Here is a 21933-nt window from a genome sequence, read left to right on the forward strand (position 1 = left end):
GTACATACAGAGAAACCGTCATAACACCAAAAGGTTTAGAGTATACATAATTGTTAAGCAGTCAGATGTGTCAAAGATGTGCCAAACTCTTTGTAATGAGACTTATGTCTCTTTTCCATGGTTTCATTTCCTCCCCTTTGTGACACTAATGTGTTTGGCATGTTGTAAAGGTCTACAGAGAGAGGTCTCTCTCTCCCATCCGTGCTGTCTTCTTCCGTTTACACTCACACACACATACTACACAAAATTATACACACACTACCATGACTTTCCCCATTGCACTAGTTTTTACTGGTCAACGTGGATACACACACCTTCTGCCAAAGGCTATAAAACTACACTGTTAAGAAAAAACATGCGTGCATGCGGATTTACCGATATTTGCGGTAATATAAATGTCCCTTAAAATCACAGAGTTTTACCTTTTTTTAAGATTATATCAAAATTATGTTTATTTAATGACAATTCATTGTAATTGTACAGATTCAAATGTAATTTTACATGAAATAGGAGGTAATATTTTACATATTTTTCAGGTCAATAATAATTAAGAAATGCATGTGGAACTAGAGAGGGTACAATTTCTGGGGAAACTGTAGGGTGTGCTTGCTTGCGTCGGTTGCAGATGGGTCCGTTTATTATGAAACAAGCTGAACCCCCTTTGAAACAAGGTATTCTAACAACTTTGTCACCAGCAGTATTTTTCAGATGGAATCTCGATTCAAACAGTACCATTTGCTAACTGAAAATATGCCCCAAACACGTAAATAAGCTTGATATTTATGTAGGGGGAAATCCAGCAAACTTCAAAATAAGTTTGCTGGAAGGATCATTGTCAGTAACAAAGCCAAAAGCTACCATTTGGTCTCAGTCTAGAGTCCTGTGTGGAGAAGCTGAATGGTGCAAGCTAGGTTAGCTGCTGTTGCTAGCCTGAGTTCCCTTGTGCGACAAAAGACACTTGCCACAAAAACTTTATTCAAGCCTAAACCATGCAACGGAACGTAAATAAATACATAATAATAAATTAGTAAGAGAGATTTTGTGAATTGTAGCTGCAGTGCGGCCATAGACAAAGAATAGACAAGGAGGTCAAACACCCTCGATATCAGAAGGGAGGGGAGTTCTGTTATTATTTATGATCTTGACCTCCTTCCAGAAGTCAGTAAGATTGTTATTCTGCATCTTTCTGGCCAGCGAGTCTACTCTCATTGTGTTTTCATTTCTCTTATTAAAACGAGTGCATATTTAAATCTAGCATTTGTGAGTTTTTTTTTATCAAGCAGCACTCCCTGTCTGGGTCTGCCTGGCTCTGACCAGACTATAAAGGCTTCTCTAGCAGCAGCATGTTGCTCAGACACAAACTCATTCCAGCCAGGCCGTGTGTTAGTGACCTTACTCTTGTGATTAATAAAAGGTTTACTGGAAGCATAAAGACATTTGACAATATCATCATACATGCCACAGAGCTTTTCAGCATGATGTTTATACTTGCATTTCATATCCGTGCACATTAGGGCATCCCTAGGCAATTCAACATCACTAAGTAAGCTGTCAGTTAATAGAGAATATCTGTGCATAACCTCTTTGGTCAATTTTGACCAGTCCAGTCTTCTTGAGGGAGCAGCATTAATGTTGAGCACTCTCAACATTTAGCAGCATAGCAACTGGTATGTGATCAGTGGTGGCCAGCCCATAACATATCTCTATACTTTCCAGTGAGTCATGAGCATCGGCTGTGGTTCACAATATGGTCTAGCCAGGAAGTTGTGTGCCACGCTTCACTTACATAGGTAAAACTTGTATCAGGCAATAACGCTTGATATAATTAATTTAGTTTCATTACAGAACTGCTGCAGATGTTGTGCGACACTTATCTGACATGTCAGCATTAAAATCACCCATGACATCGACACAACATGAACTATTGTCCTCTATGAAGGACTGAATAAAAGCTAACCTGTTCTGAAATTCATCCTCATGGTCATAGGATTCATATGGTGTGTACACATTTAAATAGTACATTTATTTTCATTTTGATTAAACTCCAACCCAATAGCCCAGTCAACGTTAAGCCGAGCCACCTTTACCGTTAGGTCATATTTTATGTTCCACAGTATAGCTACACCACCAGCTATCCTCCCACGAACCATTCTCATGCTGAGATCGGTAGTGGACTCTCCAGCACCATGAAAGTTCTTGTGTAGGGAGTTCAATTTGTCCAGATCTTGCTTGGCCATCCAGGTTTCTTGAAGGCAGACAATGTCACTCTCGTCCAGCAATGTGTCCACCACCAAACGTCTTGATCTATTAGCAGCAGTATGTCCTACTCGGAGGCCACGAGCGTTGTAGGAAACAACCCGCATTAATGATCTACCGCGGACTCATCAGGGCAGCTGGCCGGTGTGTCTGTCTCCCTGGTCTCTACAGATAGGCCTACATTCATCCCAGTATCATGACTGAGCTGAAGCTCAGTACCCTGAGAGCGGGGGGGTTTGCTCTGGTCTAGCTTTTTTGAAAGTATAGACCAAGAGTAACTACCACACCACAAATGGCCAACCATTACCTATAGGTGGCGCTACAGGCCACGCCCTAAAGCACAAAGATACAAGGCTTATCAAATCTTATCAAATTTTTGAGATATCAACACCAAAGTTGGTATATCGGTGGAAGACATTACATCATGTTACAATGTGCAAAGGCAACTTCATATCTCCAATAATGATTGATATACAGCAAATCAAATGTATCGCTAATGCTAAAATTATGCTGTACACATCCGCCGGTCAAAAAGTGATACATTGATTCAATCACAAGTTCATATGAAGACTCTTGAGAATGTTTAGTACTCAATCTGAAAAAAAGTTGAATGTAAGATGAAAAGTAGATTTTTAATGAATATTTTAAATATACATGCTTGGCTAATTTCAGAGCTTTTTCGGCTAAATCCTCTCTCCCCTCCTCCTGCCCGCGCGTCCTCCAAATCCTCACACACTCAGCCTTCCCTTACACACGCGCAGGCTTGGCAAGACGCACAAGCAACATTTCAGGAAAGTGTGGGCTGACCAAGCCCCCACTCCTTCCTTAGTCTCTAGCAAAGGCCCATGTGGATCTTGATGGTATTGCATTTCAGATTTTGTATGCAATGGTAAAAAGTTCTCCAAATCCTGAAACATTGATAGTAAAGGCCAAGAGTTACAACCACACTTAAACAAAAGCCCATGTGGATCTTGTTGGTATTGCATTTCCGATTTTGTATATAATGGTAAAAAGTTCTAAAAATCCTGAAACATTGATAGTATGGGTCAAGAGTAATGACCACACCACATATGGCCCACCATTACCCATAGGTGGCGCTACGGCTATGCCCACATAGTCAATTTTCAGTTTTGTACTCAAATCTGAAAAAAAGTTTAATGTAAGATGAAAAGTAGATTTTTAGTGAATATTTTAAATATACATGCTTGGCCAATTTCTATAGCTTATTTGCCAAATCCTCTCTCCCTCTCCTCCTCAGCGCGCGCGCTCCACATTCACACACACTCAGCCTTCCCTTCACACACGCGCGGGCTCGGCAAGACGCACACGCAACATTTCAGGAGAGTGTGGGCTGACCAAGCCCCCACTCATTCCTTGGTCTTTTGCAAAGGCCCATATGGATCTAGATGGTATTGCATTTCCGATTTTGTATGCAATGGTAAAAAGTTCTCCAAATCCTGAAACATTGATAGTGAAGGCCAAGAGTAACAACCACACTTAAACAAAAGCCCATGTGGATCTTGTTGGTATTGCATTTCTGATTTTGTATATAATGATAAAAAGTTCTAAAATCCTGAAATATTGATAGTATGGGCCACGAGTAATGACCACACCACAAATGGCCCACCATTACCCATAGGTGGCGCTACGGCTATGCCCACAGAGTAAATTTTCAGTTTTGTACTCAAATCTGAAAAAAGTTGAATGTAAGATGAAAAGTAGATTTTTAGTGAATATTTTAAATATACATGCTTGGCTAATTTCTATAGCTTATTTGCCAAATCCTCTCTCCCTCTCCTCCTCAGCGCGCCTGCTCCACATTCACACACACTCAGCCTTCCCTTCACACACGCGCGGGCTTGGCAAGACGCACACGCAACATTCCTTCCCCCCCCACTCATTCCTTGAATGTCTGCATAGGCCCTTGAGGACCTTGGTGTCATTGCAGTTCCGATTTGGTATGCAATGGTAAAAAGGTCTCCAAATCCTGAAACATTGATAGTAAAGGCCAAGAGTAACAACCACACTTTAACCAAAGCCCATGTGGATTTTGTTGGTATTGCATTTCCGGTTTTTATATGCAATGGTAAAAAGTTTAAAAAATTCTGAAACATTGATAGTATAGGCCAAGAGTAATTGCCACACCACAAATGGCCCACCATTACCCATAGGTGGCGCTACAGGCCACGCCCTAAAGCACAAAGATACAAGGCTTTCTGGAATGGATAGGCTAAACAAGCCCGCTCCCTTCACTTCTTGGCTTGAAATAAAGGCCCTTGTGGATCTTGATGGTATTGCTTTTCCGATTTTGTATGCAATAGTAAAAAGTTCTCCAAATCCTGAAACATTGATTGTATAGGCCAAAAGTAACTACCACACTTTAACAAAAGGCCATGTGAATCTTGTTGGTATTGCACTTCCGATTTTGTATGCTATGGTAAAAAAAAATCTAAATCCTGAAACATTGTTAGTATAGGCCAAGAGTAATTACCACACCACAAATGGTCCACCATTACCCATAGGTGGCGCTACAGGCCACAACCTAAAGCACAAAGATGCAAGGCTTTCTGGAATGGATAGGCTCACCAAGCCCCCTCCTTTCACGTCTTGGCTTGAAATAAAGGCCCTTGTGGATCTTGATGGTATTGCATTTCAGATTTGGTATCCCATTGATAATCTTGCAGCATTGATTTTTCTATACAGTTACAATTTGTCAAGAATATACATTTTTCAAAGCTTTGCAGTGTTTGGAGGAATCCGCCATTACTGCTTGCAGTTATATTTATTATTATTATTATTATTACACATCTTCTTCTGCCATGGGAGTCTATGGCAGCCCCTAGAACCACATGGTCAGAAGTTGTGTTATTTGGCACACTCTTTAGGACCTGTCCCCTCATCACTTTCACAAATTTTCATGTCTCCCATTCCAACCATCTAGCGCCACCAATGGGTCAAAGTTGAAGGTGTGTTTACACACGTTACTTTTAAACAATATGCCACATTTGATTGGATTGAGGACACCATTAAAGGGGCGATTGACTGTTTTTTGGGGGGTATTTCACACTGTTCCTTAACGTCATAACATTGGTTGGGTTTAAAATGGCCTGGGTGCTGTTCTATGCCCCCTGATAGATCCTCTGAAATGTTCCTGGGAAAAAACACTAGCTTTTCTCCTTTTAAGGTATGCTCATTAATATTTAGATAAGCTGCGCACTGATTGGTTGGTTTTCAACGAGTGAAGCTGGGGAGCAAAAACGCAACACGGCCAATAGCAGCACTCACTGAAACACCGAAGTTGGAGACATTAAATAAAAACGCGCAAATAAATCTATTGTGTCTACACAACACTGTTTTCAACAGATTGACTACATATCATTTGAAATGATAACATTACTTGTTTCCACTTCTGTTGTTGAAGCAAACTGGATTGACTTAGATGGGTAGAACGTTAGGCTACAGATTAGCAACCAAACCATATAGTGATTTAACTTGGCTTCAATTAGCTAGCTCTAGATATCTTGCTGAAAAATAACCTGACAAAGATCTCTGGACAAACATGCATCGTGAATTGTAGATTTACATAACACAGGTTATTTATTTAAATGAAACAGTCAGGAACATGAAACAACGTTAGCCCCATTGCCAATAAACTAGGCTAAATTATCAGACATTCTACGTATGCTCTTGCATTAGCAAGCTAAACTAGTTTAGTCTACATGCCTACAGTCTAGGTGTTACTAGTAACAGTTAGTAGCAATGCTAACGTATCCTGTATCTAGCACCTGCCTTTCTCCAGTTCTTTCAAATAAATGATCTAAACAGGCGTTAACAATAAGCCAGACTGCTGTTCGTTTTCTGGCTATGTTTTCGGAAGCTTCCCTTTTAATGCCGACTACAGCTAGTCTAGCTAGAGTCATTTGATGTGTGTAGAAACGTATTTAGCATTCTACCTATGCTATACACAGGACACGTTAGCATTGCTAATAACTGTTAGCACAACATCATACAGTCCTTACAGCTTGCGGTTGCAATGAGCATACGGTCGTAACAGCACCTCTTCCCAGGTTCAGCTTCCTAGCAAATCCTGCTTGAAAGGTTGTCAAAACTGTCTTGGGTGAGAGCAAATGAATGATTGAGTGTCAAACTTTGCTGGAATCTTCTCATAGACAACAGCAGCCATGCCTGTCAAATGTTTGGCTCCTTGGGAAGACTGTGAGTGTTAGCCTTCCCTGTACAGCCTGGAACACAGCATTTACGACCGTGGTCCATTTTCAATATCCTTGTTATAATTCAAAACGTCCTTCTTTGTAAGCTCAGCTAAACTAGTATTGTAGATAGACGCTACCTCGGGCTGGTCTGCATGTACATTTTGGGGCGTGACAAAGATACAGACCAGAGCCAAAAAGGGTGGTCCCCGTCCTACGTCACACCAGTGGCTTTGTTGAAAAGCTAGCGTTTTACAGCCAAATGTTTTCTTTTTGAGATTTGTATAGGAAAGAGGTGTCAATGGACTTTGATATTCACTGTATGTTCATTTTACCCACCGAACTGTCGTTATTCAACTATGACAAGGTAAAATCGGTTTTGCAATCAATCGCCCCTTTAAATGAAGTGATTTTTATACCTTCCATATTGCAAGTTTTCTCCAATTCAAATTTTCTTTCTTACTTTTAAATCTCAAAATGTTTAGCCATTCCTCCACTTTAACAAGAAAAAGTGATAAACAAGAAAAAGAACAACAAACATAAAACATTTCAGCATCAAAACGTGAGGCTTCCAAATGAAAGGTCTGAACTATGACCTTGATAGAGCCCATAATATCTGAGGGAAAACTATGTGAAAACACAGGGCCCTCGCCTATATAGTTGGCAATAAAAGAAAAAAGTATTCTGCCTGATAACCCCCCCTCACCCCCTCCTTTCCTGCCTATTTTCCCCCCCAAAAAAACATCTAAATATCGAACTTAGTTAACATAGTTTTCTCAAAACAAAGCCGCCTTAGTTCGTTCTGGGATCTTTAAATGTTAAATATAGTGCTACCGGTCTCACTTCCTTTCAGTCATCTTTCTGAAGGGCCTCCATGTCTTGAATTACACTGCGAGTCAATATCTTCCCTCTGCGCGGGCCATATGCTATCTGCCAGCGAGTTTGATTCAGTTCCTTGTCCAGTCTTTCGCCTTCCGAGATGGACGTCTGAATTCCCAGCGACACCAAATCCTCTGCTGTCTGCCAAGTGGAATTGTATGTTTTGACACCCTCTTTCAGATGGACCTTTAGCTTCGCTGGATATGGTGTCTGGAACTTATGTTTTTTTCTTTCAGTTGTTTTTGGATGTCAGCATATTTGCGTCTTCTTTTCTGTACAGTTGGTGGGTAATCATGGTCCATGTAGATCTTTTTTCCGTTATATCGCAGATCTTGTGTTCCATGCCTTGGCTGTTGCTTGTGTTGGTGGTTGACAAATCTCACTATTAGCGATCGCGGAGGGGCTTCCTCCTCCGTAGGTTTCTGTTAGAGAAACCTATGAGCTCTTTCTATATGGAGGGCGAAGTCTGAGGGTAGATCCAGTAGCTCCCTCAAGAAAGATTCAGTCCATATCTCCCATTTCCGAACCTTCCAAGATCCCATAAATTCAGAGATTGTTCCTCCTTGAGAACATTTCAAATTCTTCACATCTTTCCTTGAGTTACCTCTCTTCCTCAACCTGATTAATTCGGTCCTCCGCATGGGTTAAACGTTCTCCCATTTTCTCGACTGAATGTTTTAGGGAAGTTATTACGGATGTCATTGTCGTCATCTTTTCATTGTTTTCCCTTCTAAATGATTTTAGCTAAAATAATATTGCTACAATCACGTTATCATCCTCACTCTGTGGGCTAGCTGTGTTAGCGTTAGTTTCTTTAGGGAGAAAGTTCGACTTTGCACTGTTCTTCGCATCGGTAGGCTTTGCTTTTCTCTTCCAGATTTGCTCTGGTGACTCACCTTGACTTTCCATGCACTATCACTTTACATTTAATCATTTAGCAGACGCTCTTATCCAGAGCGACTTACAGTAAGTACAGTGACATTCCCCCCGAGGCAAGTAGGGTGAAGTGCCTTGCCCAAGGACACAACATCATTTGGTTCGGCCGGGAATCGAACCGGTAACCTTCTGATTACTAGCCCGATTCCCTAACCACTGACTCCCTACTTCACACATCACACCACTTTTGAATAAGTCAATTAAGGGAGGAAGTGAAAAATCAAATCAAATGTATTTATAGCCCTTTTTACACGCAATCATGTCACAGAGGGCTTCACGTACGCCCATAGAACTGCATAGAAGAATAGAAAATGGAAGAAACCTTGGGAGGAGCAATTCAGAGAGGGATCCCCCTCCTCCAGAGACGGTAGGTAAGAGAGAAGAGCAGAACACAAGCTAAACATAGTCATACAGGGTCAAAATCCATTGTTCGGCTTTATAGACGTTGGATGGGACTGGGAAACTCGCTGTTGGCCGTCATGGAGACTGGATTCCGGTTGACGACCTGGTCCAGCGTTGGCAGACCGACGACCAGGCAGGTCCTGACAGCTCAAACCCCCCACACCACAGGGAATGTGTGGGGGGGGGGACAGAGAGAGGAGAGCAGGGATTAGAGAATGCCAGGAGCAGCTAACAGTTACAGTCATAATAGAATGAGATCCCCACCGGTCAAGTGTGGACTAGTGCAGCAATTTAACAGAGCTAAAAGGGTATTTGATGCAGCCCCACACACCAAGACAGCGACAGCCCCCCTCGGTTGGAACATGAAATCTGTTCCAGGGGAAATAACTCTAAAATAGGTTATACTTATACGAATAAGAATGAAAACAACCAGTCCCCCGTTGTCTCCAACTAATCCCAAAAACTATAACAATAACAATATACAGCAACGGAACTATAATAGTAACAATATACATTAACAGGTTTACTTTATTTGTAACATCTAGATGGGCAATGTGAACATAAGCTATAATTACAATTTAAAAGTTACATGTGATACACACATACAGAGGCAACCGCACACCCCAGGTTTACATAGAAAGTTCACACATACTTACCTTTAACAATCATAGAATTGACTAAACAAGAACGTTTTTAATCTAGTTTTAAATGTCGAAACAGTATCAGCCTCCTCTATTGAGACAGGTAATTTGTTCCAGAGAAGAGGTGCTCTGTATGAGAACGCCCTATCTCCAGCAGTTTTTTTCTAAATTTTGGGTATTACCAGATAGCCGGCATCTTGAGATCTTAGAGTCCTTGCGGGGCAGTAGGGTGCAAGGCTATTTATGGCTACTTATATTTACATCTTTTATTCCCCTTAGTATTAACTAGACCCCCCTTAGTATTAGCTAGACTTTTCTCCTTTTGTATAATTAGTCCACATATTTAAGTTTCAATATTCCTATATGTTTAATGTATGCACCTCCCTGCCAAAGTAAATTCCTTGTTTGTGCAAACATTCATGGCGAATAAAGTCCCTTCTGATTCTGATTCTGAAGGAGACCGGAGACGTACAGTGGTGCCAATCCATGCAGAGATTTGTAAGTTAGTAGTAAAACTTTGAAATCAGGGCAGGGAACCAGTGTAAAGAGATAAGAGTAGATGTTATATGATCAAACTTTCTTGTTTTAGTCAATAGTCTAGCAGCAGCATTTTGCACCCGCTGTAAATTTTTTAGGTAGGTAATTGGGAGGCCAGAGAACAACACATTGCAGTAGTCCAATCGGGACATAACAAAAGCATGTATTAGTTTTTGTATTTTGGCAATATTACGTAGATGGAAAAATGCGGTTCTGGTGATTTGCTTAATATGGTGCTAAAACAAAAGATCTGGGTCCAATGTAACTCCTAGATTTTTTACCAGCTGGCTTTGAGATACTTTGACGTTGTCTAAGTCTAAGATCAGATTGGAGTTATTTCTGTATTTTTTAGGGCCGGAAATTTGAACCTCGGTTTTATCCGAATTAAGAAGAAGGAAATTTGCTGTCATCCAACTTCTCAAGCCGGAAACACATTTTTCCATTGCATGTGGAAATTCTCCAGGCTTTATAGACATGTATAGCTGAGTATCATCTGCATAACAGTGAAAATTTACCCCAGAGCTTCTAATTATGTTTCTTAAAGGCAACATATAGAGTGAAAATAACAGAAGGCCTATAACTGAACCCTGTGGTATAATAGGGAGAAGTTCCCTACAAAGTTTGGCAGGGAGGGGATCGAGAAGGCAACTCGTGGGTTTCGAGGAATCTATCAGCTTGATGAACGCTTCCATAGAAATAGGGTTAAAGTGAGTGAGAGCCTTAACATGCAGCATGCTGGGTATAGAGGGAAAATCAGTGTTGATGGCCACTCCTCCAGGACTAGTCTGTAGTTTTTCCCTTATTGCATAGATTTTTTGGTCAAAGAAATCTAAGAAATCATTGGTAGAGAGATCTGAACTAACACAGAGTGTAGTTTTCTTAGTGAGTTTTGCAACAGTATCAAATAGGAACTTAGTATTGTGTTTGTTCTTACTAATCAACTTAGAAAAATATTCTGATCTGGACCTGATGTGGACTTGCTTATACTCCATTTGGCTGTCCTTCCAGGCCAGGCGGAAAACCTCAAATTTAGTGGTACACCACTTATGCTCTAATTGTCTAGTGGACCTCTTGAGAGTGCGGGTTTCCTCTGAATACCATGGAGCCAGTTTCTTGTCTTTTCTTTTCCTTGGTTTGAGTGGGGCAACAGAATCTAGGGATAGTTGAAGAACCAAATTCAGATCCCTTGTTTTAGCATTTAATGATTTATTTGGGACGTCAAGTGCTTCTAGTGCAGCGGGTAGAATACTAGCCAGTTCCAGAGCTGTGTTTGGGGTTATGCAGCGGCTAATATAAATATTCTGGGTGCCCCCAAGGCTCGGGCAGAGATCCATTTTAAAGGTTACCAGGCAGTGGTCTGATAATATAGGATTGTGGGGGTGGACAATGACGTCACTAATCTTGATTCCCCGCGTGAGAATTAAATCCAATGTATCCGAGTGAAGATGGGTAGGTTTAGAAACCACCTGAGTGAGAACTGTGGAATCCATTAGAGCAGTAAAGGCCTTACTTAGAGGATCTTTTGGGTCATCCACATGAATGTTAAAATCACCCATAATTAAGATAGTGTCAGTATATGTCACAAGATCAGCACTCAAATCTGCAAATTCCTCTAGGAAGAGGGAATACGGGCCGGGGGGCCGGTATAGAGTAACTATACAAAATGAGGGAGGGGGGGCAACAGTAGTAGAATTAGACCGTTTTAAAGTAGTTGGTGATTTCATGCAAATTATCTCAAATGATTTAAAGGTATTTACAGATTTTAGGCTGAGGTTGAAGCTAGCTTTATATATCATAGCAACACCACCACCTTTTTTGAAACACGAGGGATGTGTGAGTACGCAAAATCCGGAGGCGATGCTTCATTCAGGGGGCAATATTCGTCAGGTTTTAAACCAAGTTTCGGTGAGACCAATCAGGTCCAGGCTGCATTCAGACATCAGATCATTAATTAAAACGGCCTTTGTGGATAGAGATCTGATGTTTAGGAGCCCAACATTCCAGTATGGGTTTTTGGCAGCTTTAGACGTAGATAATTCTTCTGAAAAGGTGGCACTGTTCTCAGAAAACTTAGTAGGAAGAGCAACGGGTGAGCAAGGCTGAAAACATATTAAATTGGAATAATTCCTAATAATTGAGGGCCGGAATTTGGAAAAAGGGCGCGGGACCGACACCGTCTCAATGGGAAAAACGACATCAGCAACCACACTGGCTACACTACAAGCTGAGCTATCGGGCCCCCAACAGCTCACAACATGCCTATCAACATACCTATCAGACTCTCTAAGAGACTGTGGCCCGGCTTGTTCTAGTGAGTGTCAGGCCTGCTTTAAAATAGCTTCAATATTCCTAGACAAAAGAAAAGCACCTCTCCAGCTAGGATGGAGCCCGTCACTTTTCAACAAGCCAGGTTTGGCCCAGAAACTAGACCAATTATCTACAAATCCTAAACCCTGTTCTGAGCAAAAGCGAGCCAACCAGCGGTTGTGAAAGAACATTTTAGCTGAACTGTGTAGATTTGAATAGTCGAAGATGGCTGTTTCAATACAATTTATTTAGGTTAGACAATTACATATGATTAAACAAAGCTTTGCTGATCAGTCATTAACGAAGGAGGTGCCACCCACACAGATTGCCACACATGTTTATCACACATGAACTTTAGATCAAATGGCATTCTATAAGGTCAATCAATCAATATAGCAAACTCTGTGATTGGCTAACTCAACTTAGTGACAGTTTGAAACAATACATCTCCATACCAATTGTCCCAAAATTCTTTGATGTGGCATTTCTCTCCAGGGCAGTAGATAATAAAACCACAGGGGTTGGCCAGCCAAATGGTCAACTGTCCTTTGTGTGGTCACCTTCAAACAATACTTTTGATTAACATAAACAATGAAACAGGACACAGTCCTTCTCTAGCCAAAGTTCAGAGCAACTGCCTTATTTACCCCTTACACTAACCAGAGGACAGAAGGCCATATAAGATGCTTCACCCATCCCCCAGGGCAAGCTGCCCACAGAGCCATCAGTACCTCACATTCCTTTGAACTCAACTTATTTATCTTCCCTTCCTGTCTCTTACCAATGAACATAGAAGCTTATAGATTTCATACACATACATCTATGCATATGACCAAAATTTCTATCACAGCGGTTGAGAGAGACAAGCCTGCTGTAGATCTCGTCAGTCCCCCTAACAGGTAGGAAAAGGGTTTAGGTTGGTCACTGCTTCACTAACAAGCACCTGCCATGACAGTCGTCGAAACCGGAAGCCCGGGACAGTGTTCTAAAGAGGTCCACAAGAGGTCATTTAATTAAACCTCTAGGGGGCGCTGCAATAAGCAAAAATCTGTTTCAGCCAATAACTGTGGATTTGTTTGCCTTAATTAAGTGATTCCTTTGTCTGGTGATATCTTGGCCCTTACAAAAAATAAGTATACTTCAAGTTTATTTTGTAAGTATACTTCGTATAAAAGTATACTATTATCATGTTACTTAAAGTATACTAGCAGTGTACTTATTTATATTCAATTTTTGTACTTATTTATATACTATTTTTGTACCAAGTAAACTGAAGTGGCCCACTTTTTAGGTCATTTAGTACACTTTAAAGTACACTTATAGTGTATTTCAAGGTTTACTTTTGAATACTGTAAAGTAGCCTGTATAGTGCACTTTCAGTTCATCAAGTATACTTCCTAAAATACTTCAAAGTATACTTTGGAATACTCTTAAGTAACCTGTGTAGTGCACTTTCAGTTCATCAAGTATACTTCCTAAAGTACTTAAAAGTATACCTTGGAATACTCTAAAGTAGCCTGTGTAGTGGACTTTCAGTTCATAAAGTATACTTCCTAAAGTACTTAAAAGTATACCTTGGAATACTCTAAAGTAACATGTGTAGTGCACTTTCAGTTCATAAGTATACTTCCTAAAGAGCCTCAAAGTATACTTTGCAATACTTTCAAGTGCACTTTCAATTAATGTAAGTACTTCAAGAAGTAAACTTCATAATTTTACTATTACTTACTAATATATTATAATGTTTAGGAGACGCCTCAGATTATAAATCACTTAGCGAGAATGGGGGCCCTTGCAAAGTTATAATATAGATTCTTAGCTGAAAGAAGCTATACACTGCGCAAGCGTTAATGCTCCAGAATCCAGCTCTTCTTATGAAACCTTCATTAGAAACAGTCATTTCTAAAACTGGTTGTTCCCATCTATACTGTTCTCAACAGCTTGATACAGCAAGTTTACTCGTTTCCCAATGTCGTTATCCTCCAAGGAATACGTCAGGTATGAATTTAGCAGGATTTATTGAAGAAAAGGTAAAACTGAAATACACAATAAACACACAGGTAAGAATCTAAACATTGAAATGTGATCAAATGATAACATGTTTCCATTCCTAAGGTTCTTAAATAAAGATAACACTTACTGGCGATGCCAAAAGAAGAAAACCTGATGAGGATGGCGAAGGATTGTGCCTGTAGACCGTGTGCTCATTAATAAAATACAACATGGCTGCCTCAGCCGATAAACAGGAAGTCACAGGAAAAGTTACCAAAATAAAGGTCTGGACTTCAAAATAAACTTGATCTAACTAAGCAAAGAGTTAAATGTTTTCCGTTACATTACACTCCCCGCTTTGCTTCCACAGGATGCCACCTTACACTGCCTCCGACTCCAGCAGCAGAACAACTTCCGAGACAGGTCGCAAGTAAGTCCTCTGGGGTTGGTGGGACGTCACCTTTACATCCACTTTCCGGACCAGTCCGTCATCGCTTTGGAACGCCTTTGTTATCCTTCCCAAGGACCATTCGTGTCGTCTTGCCTGTTTGTCCTTTAGCAGAACCACGTCTCCTTCCTTGAGATTCTGCCTTTTTGTATGCCACTTTTGCCTGCTCTGAAGGGTGTTCAAATATTCCGACTTCCATCTTGCCCAGAATGTATCTGCCAATGCTTGAACTCTTTTCCATTGGTTTTTCAACTGGTTGGCCTCAGAGAAGTTTCCAGGAGGACGAGGAGGAGTCCCGATCTTCTGTGTAAGCAACATCGCTGGGGTAAGTATCAGCGGTGCTTCTGGGTCCGAGGAGACTGGTATCAGTGGCCGGGAGTTAATTATGGCAGAAACTTACGCCATTAACGTGCACAGGACCTCATGAGTAACCTTCGACCTTCCAGCTTGGAGCAACATCGAATCTAGGATACGCCGTGCCGTTCCTATCATGCGCTCCCAACTGCCTCCCATGTTGGATGCGTGCGGAGGGTTAAAAACCCATGTGCATTTCTGGCTGAGAAGGTAAGCTTCTACACTGTCGTCTCCAGCACTTGCAGCAAGCTTCAGATGTGTGGTAGCACCAACAAAATTTGTCCCACGGTCTGACCTAAGCTGCTTCACAGGTCCCCTGATCGAGAAAAACCTGCGGAGGGCATTCACACAGCTTGAAGCACTCATCGACTCAATCACTTCCATGTGGACAGCCCTTGTGGAAATGCAAGTGAACAATATCGCCCACCTCTTGCTGTTCGCACTGCCACCTCTGGTTCGGCGTGTTACAACCTCCCAAGGTCCAAAAACGTCTAGCCCTACATAGGTGAATGGGGGTTCTTGCTGTAGACGCTCTGCGGGTAGGTCTGCCATCTGCTGCTGTTCCAACTTGCAACGCAACTTTCTGCATACTACACACTTATAGACTAGACTACTGATGGCTCGCTTGGCTCCCACAATCCATAGGCCACTTGAACGCACAGTGCCTTCCGTGAAGTGTCTTCCCTGATGTTCGACTCTCTCGTGGTGATGGCGAATAAGTAACACAGCAACATGATGCTTACCAGGGAGCAGGATCGGGTGATTCTCATCTGCATGTAGGTTAGAATGAGTAGTACGGCCCCCTACTCGTAGAAGTCCCTCTTCATCCATAACAGGATGGAGCTTCCTTAGGGAACTACTCACAGGTAAGTCTTTCTTCTTTTCGATGCACTCTATCTCTTCTGAGTACACCTCGCGTTGTACAGCCTTGATAATGACGTATTCCGCCTTGGTCAACTCAGCAGTTGTCAAGCCTTTCTTGCAGAAATGCCAGCCGGCACATACTGAATCATCTGTTTGTTTGTGGAAACTCCGAGTAACGTGTAGCAGCCGTGCTACTGCTCTTGTCAGTCGACTCCAAGAGGAAAAACGTTCAAAACGTGTAGTGTCCAACTTTTCTCCGGAGACCTTGGTCACGAAAGCTGAGACCTCAGGACGAAGCTCCGCATCTGATGTCGGCTCAATCAGATCGAAGTGTGTGTCTTCTGGGGATGGACTCTCAGATTCTAGCAAGAACCTTGGTCCAGTCAGCCAGCTAGTACCTTGCAGCTGGCTTGAAGGCACAGATCTCGAGGCATGATCTGCTGGGTTGTCTTCACTGGGAACATACCTCCACTGACTTGGGTGACTCGACTGTCTGATACGCTGTACACGGTTGATGACGTATACATAGAATCTACGGGATTCATTGTTGATGTAACCCAATACAACTTTACTGTCCGTGAAGAATGTGATAGTGTCCAGTTTCTTGCCAAATTCTTCTCTAACCTGGTCTGCGATTTCTGCGGCTAACACTGCTGCGCAGAGTTCCAATCTTGGTATGGTGAGCTCTGCCAGAGGTGCCAGTTTGGCTTTGCCATGTACGAAACTGACAGCGATGACGCCATCTTCAGCTTTCACTTTAAGATAGGCGACCGCTGCAATTGCCTTTGCAGAGGCATCAGAAAAGACACAGAGCTCGATGCTTTGGGCCCTCGTCAGAGAGAAGGAAGCATAGGTGCGACGGATGTTTAGCTTGTTAAGCTCTTGTAGGGAATCCTGCCACTTTTTCCACTTCATGAACTTCTCGTCAGACAGAGGTGCGTCCCAGTCTGTACCTTGGGAGACCAGTTCTCGTAGAAGAATTCTACCTTGCACTGTCACAGGTGCTAAGAAACCCAATGGATCGAACAAACTGTTGATGGTGGAAAGCACTCCCCTGCGCGTGAATGGTTTCTGAGTCTCAGGAATATTGAAGGTGAGTGTATCCGTAGTCATATCCCAGGCTACTCCCAGACTGCGCTGGACAGGTAAGTCATCAACAGCAAGGTCCAGAGTTTCCATGCCTTTGGCTCGCTCCTCTTTAGGGAAGGCATCCATTACTTTGATGCTATTGAAGGCTATTTTGTGGAGTTTGATGTTGTAGCATGCCAACAGATTTTGGGCTCTCTTTAAAACATCAACTGCTTCGGCCTCTGTTGGAAAGGATTTCAATGCATCATCAACATAAAAATCTGTCTTGATGAACTGACACACGTCCCTGCCAAAGTCCATCTCTCCCTCCTGTGCTGCTCTCCTTAACCCATAGGTTGCCACTGCAGGTGATGGGCTGTTCCCAAACACGTGGACCCTCATGCGGTAGTCCACCATTTCATTTTCAGGGTTGTTGTCTCGGAACCACATGAAGCGCAAGAAATCTCTGTGTTCTTCTTGGACGAGAAAGCAGTAAAACATCTGCTTAATATTGCCGGTTATGGCAACAGGTTCCTTCCTGAACCTAAGAAGAACACCCAGGAGGCTATTGTTGAGGTTGGGCCCCTGAAGCAAGACCTCATTAAGGGAGACTCCCTCAAAACGGGCACTCGAATCAAACACCACTTGGATTTTCCCTGGCTTCTGTGGGTGATAAACCCCGAAAATGGGCAGATACCAACTTTCCTTTCCCTTTTCTAATGGCGGTGCTAGTTCGGCATGGTTGTTGTCCAGGATCCCTTGCATGAACTCCAGGAAGTCCTCTTTCATGCTGGGTCTCTTCTGAAAGGATCGTTGCAGTGACTGAAACCGTTGGTGTGCATTATGTTTGTTGTTAGGGAGAGGCTTTCTTGGGCTCCGAAATGGCAAGGGTGCCACCCAGCTGCCACTTTCATCTTTGACAAATCCCATATCCATCAGCTGCAGGAAGAACAAATCGTCGATTGAAGGTGCAAGTTGATTGTCCCTTTCAGTCCTTTGGAAGACCGTTCTACCAAAGTGGTCCTCTTGCTGCTTGGGAGCTCCTGTCTGTGGTAGAGAGGTTCTCTGCTTGAAACCCTGGCTGAAGTCCTCTTTGACTTTGAAGATATTGTCACAGAGACTCAGATAGCTGGGGCGGCCATTTTCCATGAAACAAGTCTTGAATGCATTTACTTCGTCTGGGGTGTGAGCTCCATTGAGACAGATGTCGCCAACAATGACCCACCCAAGGTCATGCTTTTGAGCAAATGGAGCATTGTGCGGGCCATTAAACTGATGACGCACCTTGTGGACCTGGAGAATGTCTCGTCCTAACAAGAGCAAAATGTCTGCAGAGCTATCCAGAGCAGGTATTTCGTGAGCTATAGCTCGCATGTGACTGTGGTGGTACGCTGCTTCTGGTGTGGGGATTTCTGCTCGGCTGTTTGGCACGTTATTGCACTCAATAAGAGTTGGAAGGTTAATGCTTATCTCTCCTGTGAGTGGCTCAACAACATAACCATGAGCTCTTCTTCCGGACACATTGACGACTCCAGCACATGTCGTTAGAATGTATGGTATTGATGGTCCTTGTATGTTGAAGGCATCAAAGAACTCCGTCTTTGCCAATGAGACGTTACTTTGATCATCTAACATCACGTACATCCTTTTCCTCTCTTCATAATGACCCTGGGGATATACATTAACCAGGCATATTTTTTAACAAGACTTCCCACTGAAGCCTTTGCCACAGACCTGCGTACACATTGTAGAACCAGCTGAGGTTTGTTCATCTCCAGGCACCGTCTCTGGCTCAGGCTCCCCGCCATGGACTTTAGGAGGGCTCCATGGCTTAGAATCCCTTGGGGTGGGGCCCGGATGGAGTGCCGCTATATGTCTCTCACTGTTGCACTCTATACATTTAACCAAAACATCACAGTTCTTGGCCTGGTGTGAGACTGAATCACAGCAGCGGAAACATATGTACTTGTCTTTGAGGAATTTCTTCCTGTCATCCAGTAGCATTGCTCGGAAGCTCTTGCACTTCTTAAGTGGATGAGGTTTCTTGTGTATAGGGCATAGTGTGTTTGGGTCTTCTGCTTGTTTCCCAACACTATCAGTAGATTCCTTGTACACGCTTGTCTTGTGGGCAGAAACTGGATTCCTGTAGTTCACGTTTCCCATCTTTTCCTTTTTTAGAGTGGGCGCTATGGAACTGAACCCATTGAAACCGGGATCGTTTCTTGCTTTGGCCTCTCTCCTTATGAACTGAGAGAAGACTGAGAATGGTGGAAAAGGTACATTGTGGGTTTCTTTATATTTGAATCCAAATGTCATCCATTTTTCCTGTAAATAGAAAGGTAACTTCTCCACGAGAGGACTGATTCCTCTTGCTGTATCCAGGTAGACTAAGCCATGCACAAAACCGTCTTCTTTGGCAGCTTCAAGCTCAAACAGCAAGTCTCCCAACTCTCGGAGTCTTTGGTTATCACGGTTGGAGACTTTAGGGAAGTTGTCTATTTTAGCAAACAGAGCCTTTTCTATGGCTTCCGGAGCGCCATAGCATTCCTCCAGTCTGCTCCAAATCAGGCTAAGACCCACCGCTGGATGCTTGATATTAACAGATTTCATCCTGCGTGCTTGCTGACTTGATTCTGGACCTAACCATTTTATTAGCAGGTCGGTCTGTTCATGTGCCGAGAGATCCAAACCATTTACAATGCTTGTGAAGGTTGACTTCCAGCTGAGGAAGTTTTCTGGCTGATCATCAAACCTGGTCAAACCACTTGAAACCGCTTCGCGTTGTGCCTAACAACTCCCCTTACCTGTTCTAAAATCAGCGTAAACCACGGCCTCTTGGGGCTTATTGCTTAATTAACTCATGGCTACAATGGTAAACCCAGTGGTGTATAAAGTACCCAAAATCCATACTTGAGTAAAAGTAAAGATACCTTACTGGAAAATGACTCAAGTAAAAGTAACCTTTTAGAATGCTACTTGAGTAAAAGTCTTAAAGTATCTGATCTTTACTGTACTTAAGTATCAAAAGTAATTTTCTGATATTAAATGTACTTAAGTATTGAAAGTAAAAGTACAAGTAAATGCTGTTAATAAAAAAGCAAAGGGTCAGAATTTTGAGAATTATGAAGTTTATTCCGACTAGAATGAGCATACCTATAAACTGGGCCTTATTTGAACACAATTTTAACACAATAGGCAATACTAAAGCCGCACCAAAAGTAACAACCCAGTCATTACTTATAACTGAAAAATGTTTTGTTCATCTTCTAAAGAAGGTATGTATAGCTAAGTATAAGGCACAACCTGAGAGCAATAACCTGGCGATCTGATACAAAGCCATAGCATTATATCAGGATCCTCAGTTTAACAAGCAAGTGATCAGTACAGTGACTGTGAAATACTTTCATGCACACACATCCCTTGAACAATATCGTTACTAGCAGCTATCTTGCTCGATACTGCTACGTTACTCTACAGTACTTTAGATTGTCACCATCCTAGCTAGTGCTAGCTAGCTAGCTAGATACCTCGCTAGATACCTCGCCAGAGTTGGAATAAAGAATAATAATAATCTTTGTAGGTTATTAGCTAGCTTGAAATATTATATACAGATCTTACCCAGCGGTGAAAGAACATGACTACAGTCTACAAGGTTGTGCTGGTGGCATTAAATTAAGAGGTCGTGGGGTTTCTCATTTATTGATTGAGACGTATGTTTTTGCTTCGATTATTGTTGTGTCCCCTTCGTTGTTGGTCTTAATGTTTTGGATATATCCTTCCACTGCATATTGCAGTCCATTTTGCCTTGATCTGGAGGATATCGCAAAGATATTATTCCAAAAATAATCACTGACACTGACAGACAGTGTAGTGCATGAACGAGTTAATAAGACGTAGCAACAGTAACTAAGAGGGCAGGGTTTTTGTAAACGGTCATAGCGCATTAACATGCACTTGGACCACTGATTCGCCAAACCTGCTTGCTGTCTGTGTTCTACCACAGTCCTCGACGTTTGGTCTCATCACTCTCATGATACATTTTTTTTCTAAACCTGATTTGATTTTGTAACGAGTAACGAAGGTTTCAGGGGAAATGTATCGGAGTAAAAGTATCAATTTTCTTTGCAAAATGTAGCGAAGTAAAAGTAAAACTAAACAGAAATATAAGTAGTAACGTAAAGTACAGATATCCCAGAAAACAACTTAAGTACAGTAACAAAGTATTTCTACTTCGTTACAATACAACACTGGGTAAACCACCACAACAATGACCACGCAACAAAACACTACATTCTAAGCAGACACATTTAAAAAACAACATTCATGAAGTCACATTTGATATCTTGAACAAACGGCAAACTTATCAGCAAATGTTAACACTATTTACCGCCTTGTATCATGGGAATGACCAGCCAATGAGCCACCCTATCTTCATTTTTTCACGTCGTTATTTCGTTCTTCAGTCAGTATGACAGTATAACCTTCAAATGCGTAATGCCACCCATCTGTCTGCTTCTTTCTCAAGTAGCTTTTTCGTTTTTTCAATTAATACTCCAATTGATATTATTAGTATAAGATTATAGGGCTTCAGAATCTTTTGGCAGTAATTAAGGTTACAGGTTCAGAACCAAACAAGATTCAATGTGCAATGCATAATAGATTTTCATAGACATGACTAATTAGAATGAGATGGATCTATGTTACCTGTAATGTACTACATTTTTGTTTATGTTTTGCTGTATAATAATAAAAAACTTCCATTCTACTCCAGAAGAAATGTATACCATTTTCTGTTTCTAAGCATACTTCTTAAAAGTATATCAAAAGTGAACTAAAAGTGTACTATCCATATTTTAGTATACTTATAGTATACTTTAATATACTTATTTTTTGTAAGGGGGGAGATCCCATAGTTGACTGTTAACTTGCAATACCAGAAGAATTGATGCGACCGCCATTTTTAATTCATGAATAAATAAAATATCGCTACTCCTCCTACAAACAATTAACTTATATTTACAAAAAGTGAAAGCCAATAGAA

The sequence above is a fragment of the Hypomesus transpacificus genome, unplaced genomic scaffold (genome assembly GCF_021917145.1).
Source record: "Hypomesus transpacificus isolate Combined female unplaced genomic scaffold, fHypTra1 scaffold_64, whole genome shotgun sequence".
NCBI classification, from domain to species: Eukaryota; Metazoa; Chordata; class Actinopteri; order Osmeriformes; family Osmeridae; genus Hypomesus; species Hypomesus transpacificus.